The sequence below is a fragment of the Equus caballus genome, chromosome 20 (genome assembly GCF_041296265.1).
Source record: "Equus caballus isolate H_3958 breed thoroughbred chromosome 20, TB-T2T, whole genome shotgun sequence".
Taxonomy (NCBI): domain Eukaryota; kingdom Metazoa; phylum Chordata; class Mammalia; order Perissodactyla; family Equidae; genus Equus; species Equus caballus.
Window position 1 is genome coordinate 52,480,557 of NC_091703.1, and position 11,944 is coordinate 52,492,500.

The following is an 11,944-nucleotide window of genomic DNA, read 5'->3' on the forward strand; positions in this document are numbered from 1 at the left end:
ACAATTTACCTCTCTTTGATATCACGTGTCAAAGTATACTTTGATAATCACACAATCCTAAAGCAGAGAAATAGTTTCTCTTCCTGTCGCATCCTTACCAGCAGACCTCAGCCTACGGCTCAAAGGGACTCAGAGGCCTCTTGCTCAAGCCAAGGTTTTTATAGAAAAGGAAACTGAGTTCTCAACGCAAGAAATGACTCGGCCACAGTCCATCAACTATGACAGAGCCAGGATTATCTATCTGGCTTTCTGTCTTTCCACCTGATCCTCTTCCTACCTCACCACAGTGGCTTTTCTCACGTACTCTCTGTTCATTACCAAATAATGGACTTGTAGCAACCTCACAACCCCCGGTGATACTGAAAAATCTCAGATGGCTCTCTGTTCCTCACACGGCTTGTAGTTTATGCAGGAAGAAGGATGTCTATGACAACAATGACATGTGACACATACACTCAGCATTCTCTCTGACGTTCAGGGAAACCAGCGCCAATACTGTGATATGGATTCTCCCACTTGTTAATGGGAAGTTAAAACACCATGAATCTCAGCGGGCTGGGGAAGTGATGGGAAGTGAGGGAGCACTTTTCCTCTTTAGATTGTGGGAAGCTATCGTTATTTTCTGCTGAACCGGAGTGTGGGGAGGATCAGACTCCCTCCTATCATCCTCAATAATAATATTGACTCATGTGAGTATGGGCCTTACTTCTGACCCCAGGACCATTTAATATGGTTGGCTGGTTTGCACTGTGGTGCTTGGTACTGCAGTGGACGGCAGGTTAAGGATTCCAGGATATATTTTTTTTAAAAAGGGGAAAAGATTCCTGCTGAATTTTATTCTAGAAGAAAGACCACTAACTATCTGAGAAAAGTCAGATAATTGGGTTTAGACACTGGACTGACCTTGGCACACTAATATATGAATCCTTTTGTCCATCTGGAGGGGGTTTATTGTGGAGAGTTCATGCATTTGATCACTGTTTAATTTCTAGAAGCAGAGTTATTACCTATGAGGCGTTATAAGAGAACAGCTGCAATAAATAATTCTTTTTGCTTGATTTGTGGAAAGTACACATTTAAATGATTTGCAATTTCAATAACTGTATGTTTACAAAAATCAATAAAAATAGTTGTTATTAACAGTAATCATTATTAATTGGAGTTCCTTTCCATCCATTCAGTGGATGTATATTCATTCAACTACTCTTAGGAAGCAGAAACACCTGGTGATTAAGAGCATGAAGGCTGGAGCTACATGCCTGGGAATCCTGGCTTCTCAATCTGTGAGTCTTAAGGCCTTACAACTAAAACTCTCTTTGCTGTCTGTTTCAGTTACTATTGCTGTGTAACAAAGTACCCCAAAATGGAGTGGCTTAAACCAACCGCTTTATTCTGCTCATGGATTCTGAGGATCAGGAATTCAGACAAGGCACAGCAGGGATGGCTGTCTCTGTTCCACGGTGGCTGTGGCCTCAGAGGGGAAGACTTTAAGCCTGAGGGTGGCTTGGTGGCTGGAGACTTTCAGAATCCTCTGAAAGCTGGAACTGCCTGGCCTGGGCTGAGCTGACCAGAAGACTGGAACTGTTGACCAGAGCACCTACATGTGGCCTCTCCATGTGGCTTGGCCTTGTCTCATCATGGCGGCTTCAGGCTGGTCATACTCCTTCTATTGCTGCTCAGGCTCTATGCATGAACGGTCCAGAAGACAGGCTAGAAGTTGCATTGCTTTCTATAACCCATCCTCAGGGTCATCACCCTGACTTCTGCTGTATTCTGTGGGTTGAAGCAGTCACAGCTGCTTCTAGATCCCAGAGCAGGGACCTAGATCCATCTCTTGCAGCTGTGTTAAAAAACTTACACAGTTTCCTTATGTGAAGATAATAATTATACCTTCCTCATATGACTTTTTCAGGTTTATATGACCTAGTGTTCATAAAGTGCTAAGAACAAAGCATGGGACACAATACAGAATTCAAGCAAGGACAGCTCTTATTATTCCAACCACCAGGCTAATGCTGAGGTTTCAGAGACGAAGGGGACTTAGTCTCGGCCTCTTTGAGAGCTTCACAGTCAGGAGCCTGAGAGTTTGTCGGGGTCCTCTGTACGCACCCTCGCCATTCCCTGGAAATCTAGGAGCGAGGTATTATCTAAGCCCATTGCCCAGCTCACCTCATGCTCAAAGTCCTGTGAGGGGAGCAGGGCTGAGCATTGTTCTTATCCTTATTTAACCAAAGAGAAAATTGAGACCCAGAGAGGTTAAATGATTTGCCTAAGGTCATAGAGAATTAGTGGCGGAAGGCAGGGTGGGAGGAAAGTTCACAGGCCTCCAGTCTTTGGTTTCTGGAAGCCATATATGGAACTCAGAACGGTCCTTTCAAAATGCCCTTCTCCGAGGGGGAGATGTGGGGACTTAACCGCCACCACAAGGGGCACGACAGGCGCTGTAGGCACCGGGGCCCAAAGGCTTCATCTTGCTCTTTGGCCTCTAATGAAGCTGTTGTCACATTTCCATCCTCTCTGCCCTGTAGGGAAACACTGCAATACTGGGGGACCTCATTAAAAGAGACAGGTTAGCAGGAGGCAAAGTGCAGGGAACTGCTCGGCCCACCGCACCCCTCTCTGCGGTCACTGCCCTCCAGCAGTTTTCTCATTCCTCTCTCCACGCAACTCCGCCCTCCCAGCTCCCCCACTTCCACTTTCACTAAAAACAAATCTCCCATTAGCTCCACCGCTGGCCTCTGAAGGGGCACGACAATAAATTGAATTTCCAAATTCAATGGGAGCTTGGCATGTGGAGAACAAACTTCACAAGAGCTGTGCATCTGTGCTTCTCGCGCTGGAGCGCTTGCTCCCAACAATGCACAAGAGAGGCGCCTGCTCCCCTGGTTCCTTGTATTTTCTTCCTGGTGGAGTCAGATTTGCATTCTCTTCTAATCCAGCGCAACTGCCAGGGCCAAGCCCTGAGGGCTTGGATTCTCCAGTGCTGTCTGGTCTGTGCCTGGGAGAGCTGCTGGTATAGAGCAGGCAGGGGGCCTGGGAGACTTGACTGTGCAGCTGGGCCTTGGCATTTCTTTCTCCTTAAGGGTGGCAGGATGATAGGAGCCGGGAGAATGGTGACAGATAAGTTCCTTAATTCATTTCTCCGCACCCTTGCACAACCTATGAATGTCTTTGTCACTTGTTTTTTCTCCCGAGAGCAAACTGATTATTGTGACGATGGTCACCCACCACCTGGAATTTAGCACCCCAGATGAACTGGGAGGAGGATCAGAATAGGACTGCTACCAGTAACAATGGACGGAGGGTTTATACGTGTATTTCAAGAGCTTCGCTGGCAGATCTGTCAAGTGCGTGTCACCAGATAAGAATCCAGTTGACTCTTACGCACTTTGAAGACCACTGGTGAGGAGCTACAGAATTAAAATACCCATTTTACAGATAATAACAGAAATAGAAGGCCCTCCAGATTTTTTGCGGAGGGAGGAGGCAAGCGCTTCTTTATATATAGCCTACAAAAGTTAGGTAATGCATTACTTTGAAGAGTTGAGCTTTAAGCTCCTATACTTTGATTAATTCTTGAATTGACTGGTCAAATATTTGTTAAGCACCAGTTGCTGAACTATATGCTAGGGATTCAAAGATGATTAAAACATCGTCTTCATGCTTAGGAACAGCTGTTCTAAACCAGGGAAAATCTCCCCCACTCCCCCTGGAGACAGTTGGCCATGTGTGGAGACATTTTTGATTGTTGCAACTTGTGCATGTGTTGGGCCATGCTACTGGCACCTCATGTGAAGAGACCAGAGAGGCTGCTAAACCTCCTACAATGCACAGGACAATCTCACAACAAAGACTTATCTAGCCCCAAATGTCAATAGTGCCAAGATTGAGAACCCGTTCTTAGGAAGCTGTGAGTCTTGTTAGGAGGCAGGTATCTAGACAATTGTAATAAATCTATTTTAATAAGAGCCAGTATGGAGATAGGTACAGGCATAATTTAAGCAGAAATACAAGAGAAGGGGCTGAAGCCTCCTTTCTCTTGCCACTACCACTCCTTTCTGCCCAAGGCCAACTATTCTCCTTCTACTGGGGGGAGGGAGTCATGCTTTTTATTTAATTCTCTATTTGAAGTACCTGATAATTGTGTTTAATAATAATACTCCATAAAGGCCTGAACAAAAAGGCTGGGAAATGGGAGGAGGTTAGGATCCTTTCCCAAGGTGTAGGCTTCCGAGTTATTTGGAGGGCCAGGGACCCCTTAACCATTTAAATTTTCCTCCTTAATGTTTCCTCTCTGATCTTCAAAAAGAACCACAATGAGTGGAATCATTAGGCTTTCAGGCTGTGAGCATTATTGAAAAACATGAGTTTCAAAGCCCCGGGTTCTCATCTTTACCGCTCATATACCGAGTGACATAGAACAATCATTTCCCCGCTGTGCGCCTCGGTTTCTTCACGTGCAAAATTAAGTCATTGAGTAGATGATTGGCTAGTTCTCTTCCAACATACAGGGCAAATTAGCGGCTTTTCGTTTTTCATCTCCTGAGGCCCACTGGACCTCATATCTCCTCTTATTTCCACACTCAAGAGTTTTAGAAAAAAAAAAATAGGGTGACCTCTACTCCACCATGCTGTTCCTGCAGTGGAATGAAGAGGAGATGTTTACAAGGGATTAATTGTACACCAGCTCCTGAAAGGAAAAGATACCACTTTTTCTTGTGGGCTGGGCTTTGATCATTAAGGCACCTGCAGGTATGGAAAGGGATGGCAAGAGGAGAGCAGAGTGTCTGAAAGGATATGTCCCTTTAGGATAAGAGTGGCTACCTGTTCACCCACCAGGCCTTTCTTTCCCCTTGCTAAGGACAAAATGATTTTGCAAAAGAAATTTTTTCCTTTCGACTGTTTCCATGTAACCCTAAAGACTATTTCTAAGTATGCAGGAATAATGAAGCTTAGTAAATCAGTCAAAATATGGAAAGTGGTCAATAATAAAAAATGCATTCAGAGTTATTGGTTTCCTTACTGAGGCATATGTGACCTCTCGCCTTTCTGAATTCCCTATGTTATCACATGGTTAGCAGTTAGATGTTTGGCTGTGATATTTTGTGTCATCATTTATCTCCCCAACTAGACTGCCTACTTTTTTTTTAAAGATTTTTTTTTTTCGTTTTTCTCCCCAAAGCCCCCCAGTGCATAGTTGTATATTCTTCGTTGTGGGTCCTTCTAGTTGTGGCATGTGGGACGCTGCCTCAGTGTGGTTTGATGAGCAGCGCCATGTCTGTGCCCAGGATTCGAATCAACGAAACACTGGGCCGCCTGCAGCAGAGCGCGAGAACTTAACCACTCGGCCACGGGGCCAGCCCCGAGACTGCCTACTTTTTAAGGTCAGAGGCTGTCTCCTAGACTTCCTTTATGAGTCCCACAGAGTTCACACCAGTACTAAGCACAAAGACGACATCATTCACTAGACAGTTGAGTGACTGCACCTCCATTTCAATGAGCATGTTTCCTTGGACATCTTTACTTAATAAAAATATCTTCACAGAGCTTTTAAGGGCCTATTTATTTTTGAACACTGACTGATATTACAAAATGTTGGACTAGTATCATCTGAATGTCTTGAAATAGCACTTAGCTTGTATGGGCCTAGAGCAGAGTTTCTCAACCTTGGCACTGTTGATGTTTTGGTATAATTTGGGGTATTTGCAACAACTCTTTATTGTGAGATGCTGATTTGTGCTTTATAAGGTGTTCAGCACCCCTGACTCTACTCACTTATGCTAATAGCAGCCCTTTCAACTGTGACAAACAAAAATGTCTCTAAATATTGACAAATGCCCATTTCACAAGCATGGACCAGAGGAAACTGCAAGAAGATCATCCATAAAGAATTTATCATTTGGTGATCTCCTACCAATTCCTGAAAGATTCATTACACCAAGACATTTCGTACATTTCTTCAAAATTCATCAAATTTACTTATATACGTTAATTCATTCTCCAGATATTTATTGAACATTGGCTGTTTTTTTATGGACTGTAGAGGAATCCACGATGAATAAAACATAATTCCAGATACTCAGGATGCACAATCTAGCAGTGCAGATAAAATATGAGTCAAAGATGAGCTAAAAGAAAACAATTCCTGCTCTAAAATACAGCTACTCAAAAATGTGATTTCCAGATCACCGGAAGTCCATGACGTTTCTGTTACTGGTCCATAAAGAACGAAGAATGTAAATCAAACATCTTGCTAATCATGCTATTTAGATCAGCTGATTTTTCTCCCTTTAGTAACAAGATTTTATCAGTGAAGAAGGCATCACCTTTATTTCCATTAAGGTGCAGGCTTCTTATTTCGCTGTAGCCTGGAAGAAGTGTTTGTGGACTCAGCCATTTCAGTAGCACTACTCAAAAAACTTTACAGGGAAAAAAGTGCTGTGCTTCACATGGGGGAGGTATGATAACTAGTTTGAAGAAATAATTGAGGAATTATTCATAGTTGAGGAGGCAATTGATCTGAGGTTTGGAAGATGGCTAGGTACATTCGTCAGAACAAGCTACCCCATGAAGTTGGTGGCTTAACAATCTTAATTGTTAATTCTCGATTAAGTTTCCATTCATCGTAGGTCAACAGAGAGATTCTGCTATTGCATTCATCAGGAGAGCAAGCTCCTTCCATCTGGTGCCCAACATCTTCTATGGTCTTGGGAGTCCTCCATTGAATTTCATTGGCGTATAAGAAAAGAGAGTGTCAAGAGGCATGCCCATCCCAAACTACCTCATATATGACTTCTGATCATGTACCTATCATATGTTTTACTTCTGCTCACATTTCGTTGGTGAGACTGAGTCATGCACCGCTACCCCGATGCAGGGGTCTTGGGTGTGCAGTCTAGCAGTATGTTAAGAAATTAAAGGAGAACATGGATATTCTTGAGCACTAAGTGTGTCTCTTACAGAAATTGCTGGGTAGCCATTTTAGGAGAAGAAAATAATCAGTGCAAAAGAATTGGCAGGAACGTTCAGGGGACAAACAGAGAAGAATCATTAGTTAACTGAAAAATAGAATGTATGTGCAGGCAAGTTGTGGGACATGTGGCGAAAGTATCGTACATAGATTTCAATGATATTTTCAGTGGTGATGAGCAACTGTTGGACAGTATTGATCTTTTAAAGTCTTCTCAAAATTTGAATTATTAAATGACAATTTTCTGATTATACAATAGTATGTATGGAGAAGAAATTTTAGACAATAGGAAACTACAAAGACCAAATTTCAAATCTTCTTTATTTTTTATTATCCCGAGAAAAACATTATCAATATTTTAATGAATAAGAACAACGCCTGTGGACTCAAACTGTTCAGTTTTATGCTATTTCTTCACCACTTGGTTATCCTGGGCAAGTTACTTTGACTTTATGCATATGTTTATTTATCTGGCAGTCATGGTGAGGATGAAATGAGACAATGCACATAAAGGAATTACAACAATGCTTTTACTTGACTAGAGTTCAGTAAATGTTAGATATTATATTGTGAGCATTTTTCTAAGTTATTACTTATGTTTTTCCAACTACGTAAGATTCCCATAAATGTGCTTGTTATAATATGTTTAGCCAACATCCTCTCATTGGGGATTGAGTTTGTTTCTTTTCCTGTGTGTGACTGTGTATATGTGTGTGTATATATGAGTTCAAATATTGCTTGAATAAAGGTATTGATGATAAAGTTTTGTATCCTTGTTTATGTCTATATGATAAAATGTAAGATGATTGGGTCAACAGCATATCATATTTTTAAGTCCCTTGATAGATGTTGCTTAAAGTGCCCTTCAGAATTGTTGTGCTGTTAGTACTTTCACTATCACAGTACGAGAATTTCAATTTTCTCTACTCTCACCATTCTCACTATTAATATTTAAAGATTTGGAAGGTGAAAATGGTATCTCATGTCACAGAATTTTTGGATTCCAGTAAACCAAAGTGTGTGGTGGTGTTAACCATGTCTATTTGTTAATGTATTATTTAGACCTTTCAATGGTATGTGCCTTCAAAAGGAGGGCTCCCTAGACTAGCTGGGATTTTTCACACCTGAAATAAAGTAAAGGCTTTTAACTGGACATTTGGGAATATATTTTGGGCTTCCCAATCATATTAGATGGAAACCATCTGAAATTGATGCCTTCAATCCAATTCCTTATTCCATGTGCCAGACTCTGTCTATAACACTAGCTTTAGAGAAATACATGCTCAGAGCTGAGACAGAGCATTACTAGAGATTGTGAACTAAATAAGTCTCTCCCACTAGCAATCACACCAGCTGTATTCGTTTCTTGAGGAGGAAGCAATCTAAGGTGACCAACTGTTTAACACGTCTCTAGGTACTACTCCCCACCAATCTATGGCCATTGTACTTTTCTGGACTGTTTGAAAACAAAATGATAAAGACGTCATTGCCTTCAATTCCACACTACATGTAGAATTCCTATCCTTTTCCTGGATTTGAGGAGACACTGATGGTAGGAATGTTGGTTTCTGAGTGTTACAACTACATCTTCTCAAAGCTCCAAGTGGTTTCATTTACATCCTAAGTACGCTCCAATAATGCAATTCAGGCAAGTCACAAATTCCTTGTGGCAATTCCTATTAGGGCTGCCCAAACCAGAAACCAGGTGTTACCCATAAATCCCTATAAATTACTCAAACATTAGCCTCTCTCCATCAGAGAAATGAGAGGAATCCAGTAACACTAGATTTTACTCATGTTATCTTCAAATAGTAGAACAAGATCACACAGTTTCCTAAAACCAAAATCATAAGAGTATATCTCTGAAATCTAAATAATCATTTAGAAAGAGAATCATTCAATTTGTTTGCAAAATTTTTTAGAGTATTTTTTTACTGAATTAACTTAAAAATTAAAAAGACCCTGCATTTTCTGAAACACCAGCTGTTTGACATCAAAGGATTACAACGTATGCCAAAGATCAGCAACTTTGATTGTCAAAAGATAATATGTAAAAAGTACTATGCCCAGTGCCATAACTGTTAGCTGTTATTATCCTTTCTCATTAATTGTACTGTATTTTACTTCAGACTTAAGCATAGTTTGGAAGAAGAGGAAAAAGAAAAGGATAAAAGAAGAGAAAGTGAAGTGTAGAATGGGAGACTGGCAGGGGTAGGGGAGAGGGAAAGGAGGAAGAAAGCAAAAAAAGGAAGAAAGAAGGAAGAAGAAGGGAAGGAGGATGAAAGGGACGGAAGAGAAAAAAATGTACCGTTCCTTCTTGATCCTGACCTTTAAATTAGCAATGGAATGATTTTGCACATCCACCCCTCCCATCCTAAACTCTCCGCAACATACACCCACCACTCTCCCCCGAGTCTAGTTTCTGTCTAAGGGAGCATTGCTCATCGAAAAGACATTACTAGCACCAGTAGTAACGATTGGACAGAGCAGTGGAACAAGTTATCTACCTTCACTGCAGGAGATCTCAGAAAGTCATTTGTCTTTTCTCAAATGGTCATAAATAACTCTATGCTCCAGGTGTTTAAAGACTCTGAAACAATTACCTGTTATTCTCTCCCAAGCCCAAATCATAGAGAATTACCAACTTGGAATGACTTTCAGCTTGGCATGTCCATTTTTATCCACTCCCCTTTTTAATTAATGATGGGTGTTCTAAGAATGGTAGTTGTGATGTTATGGCCAGAAAAATAAAATCTGGCACTTTCTTTCTTAAAGAAAAGGGGAATTCATGGAGAAGGTATTAATTAAGTGGGCCTAGTTAAATTAGCATATCATATTACAGATTTTGCAAGCTCTGTTAAGGGAAACATAATCAAGAATATGTCAAAATAACTAAGTTCCTCATCTTTTCCGAATACAATCATCTCGACTTTTCTATGTTAATTTTCCCTATACGATAGAGGTATAACTAAGGCTCACTCATGACAAGAAAACATAAACACAAATGTCTCAGTAAGTAGCATCACTGTGTTAACTACATGGCCCCAGTCAGAAACCTGGGCATTACACCTGATCTATCTCTGTCTTTCACGTAATCTGATTGAGCATCAAGTCCTGTCCATTCTTCCACCAGAGTAGATCTTGTGTCTATCCATCACATTGGACACTCTTCAAGCTACCACCATCTCTAGTCTGTTGCACTGCTACAACCTTCTTACTGGTCTCTGTAGCCTCCAATCTACACTGCAGCCAGAATGATCTTTAGAAAATGTTAAATGGAAGCTTATCGTTCAGTTGATATTTAAAGTTACTTAAATTTGAAGGATCTTTTCATTGCTTTTTAGGATAAAGACCTAAATCTTTAAGATGACTACAAACTCCTGCCTGGTCAGGTCTCTGTCTCCCCCTCCAGTCCTATTTACACCACTCTACATCTTAAATGTTAAATTCTCAGAGAGGTTATTTCTACATACTGTTCATTTCTGTTATGGTGCATGTCTCACATGGTAATTGTCTATTTATCATTTGCATTCTTTACAGGGTTGGGCAATTGTGAATAGTGCTGCCATAAACATCCATGTACAGGTTTCTGTGTGAACATGAGTTCTCATTTCTCTAGGGTGAATACCCAGGGGTGTGATTGTTCAATCACATGACGAGGATGTGTTCAATTTTATAAGAAACTGCTGAACTGTTTTCCAGAGTGGTTGTACCATTTTGTATTCCCATCAGGAATATGTGAGAGATCCAGTTGCTCACAATCTTCATCAGCACTTGGTTCAGTGTATTTTATTTCAACCATTCTAATAGGTCTGCCACTACTATTTCATTTTTATAGAAACTAGACTAGAATGTTAAGAAACATATCCAAGGTCATATAACTGATTCACAAAAAAGGCCTGGATTAAAACTCAGGCCCCACTCACTCTCCATAGTTGAGTGATTAACTGTGTGCTAGCTAACTTGGAAGGGCAAACAGAACTAATTTACAGAGCTTAATTTACTGTGTGGAGAATTAATGAATCAAATTCTATTTATACTTGAACACTAAAGGGTAATTATTTATGACTTCAACCCTCCTGTTTTGTTTACGGGTCTGTATATTAGCATTGACTAAACCTGGGTTCCTGAAATTAAATGCAAGCTACATTACTTTCAAATAATGATGTAAAATACAAATACGTTGTCTTTTTTTTTTTAAAGATTTTATTTTTTTCCTTTTTCTCCCCAAAGCCCCCAGGTACATAGTTGTGTATTCTTCGTTGTGGGTCCTTCTAGTTGTGGTATGTAGGATGCCACCTCAGCGTGGCTCTATGAGCAGTGCCATGTCTGCACCCAGGACTCAAACCGACGAAACCCCGGGGCTACCTGCAGCTGAGTGCGCAAACTTAACCACTAGGCCACGGGGCCGGCCCCCAAATACATTGTCTTTTACCAAATAAGATGATGGGAAAATGTTGCCTGGGAGTCAGAAAACTGGGTTTGAGCAGTGTAATTAACTGTATGGTGTTATTGTCTGAGCATTGGTTTCTTGACCTATAAATTGAGGAAACAATGGCAAGTGATCTTAGAGCTCCCTTACTGCTAGCTCCTGTATGCTTTGATTTTGGTGACAAGCACTTGTGCTTAATGAAAGCAAAAAAAAAAAAGAAAAGAAAAGCTCAAAAGCAAATTGTTTTGACTTGACAATAAAATGAAGAAAGGGCTTTAATTAAGTATATTCAAAATTTTTGCCCTTCTACTGATATTGTCTCAAATTCTTTTTTGCCTGGACTACACGTATTACCTATTTGATTGCACAACACATACCTGGAGAATTTTCTTCGTGTGAACAATTTAGAAACTATACTTCAGGATTGGCATAGTATTTTAATTCTTTCCACTGGAAGTTTTCATTGCCAGCATTGTCATTCCTTAAAAATTATCTTTTCCTCAGTCAACAGGACTTGACTGTAGGGTATTTTTGGGGAGGAT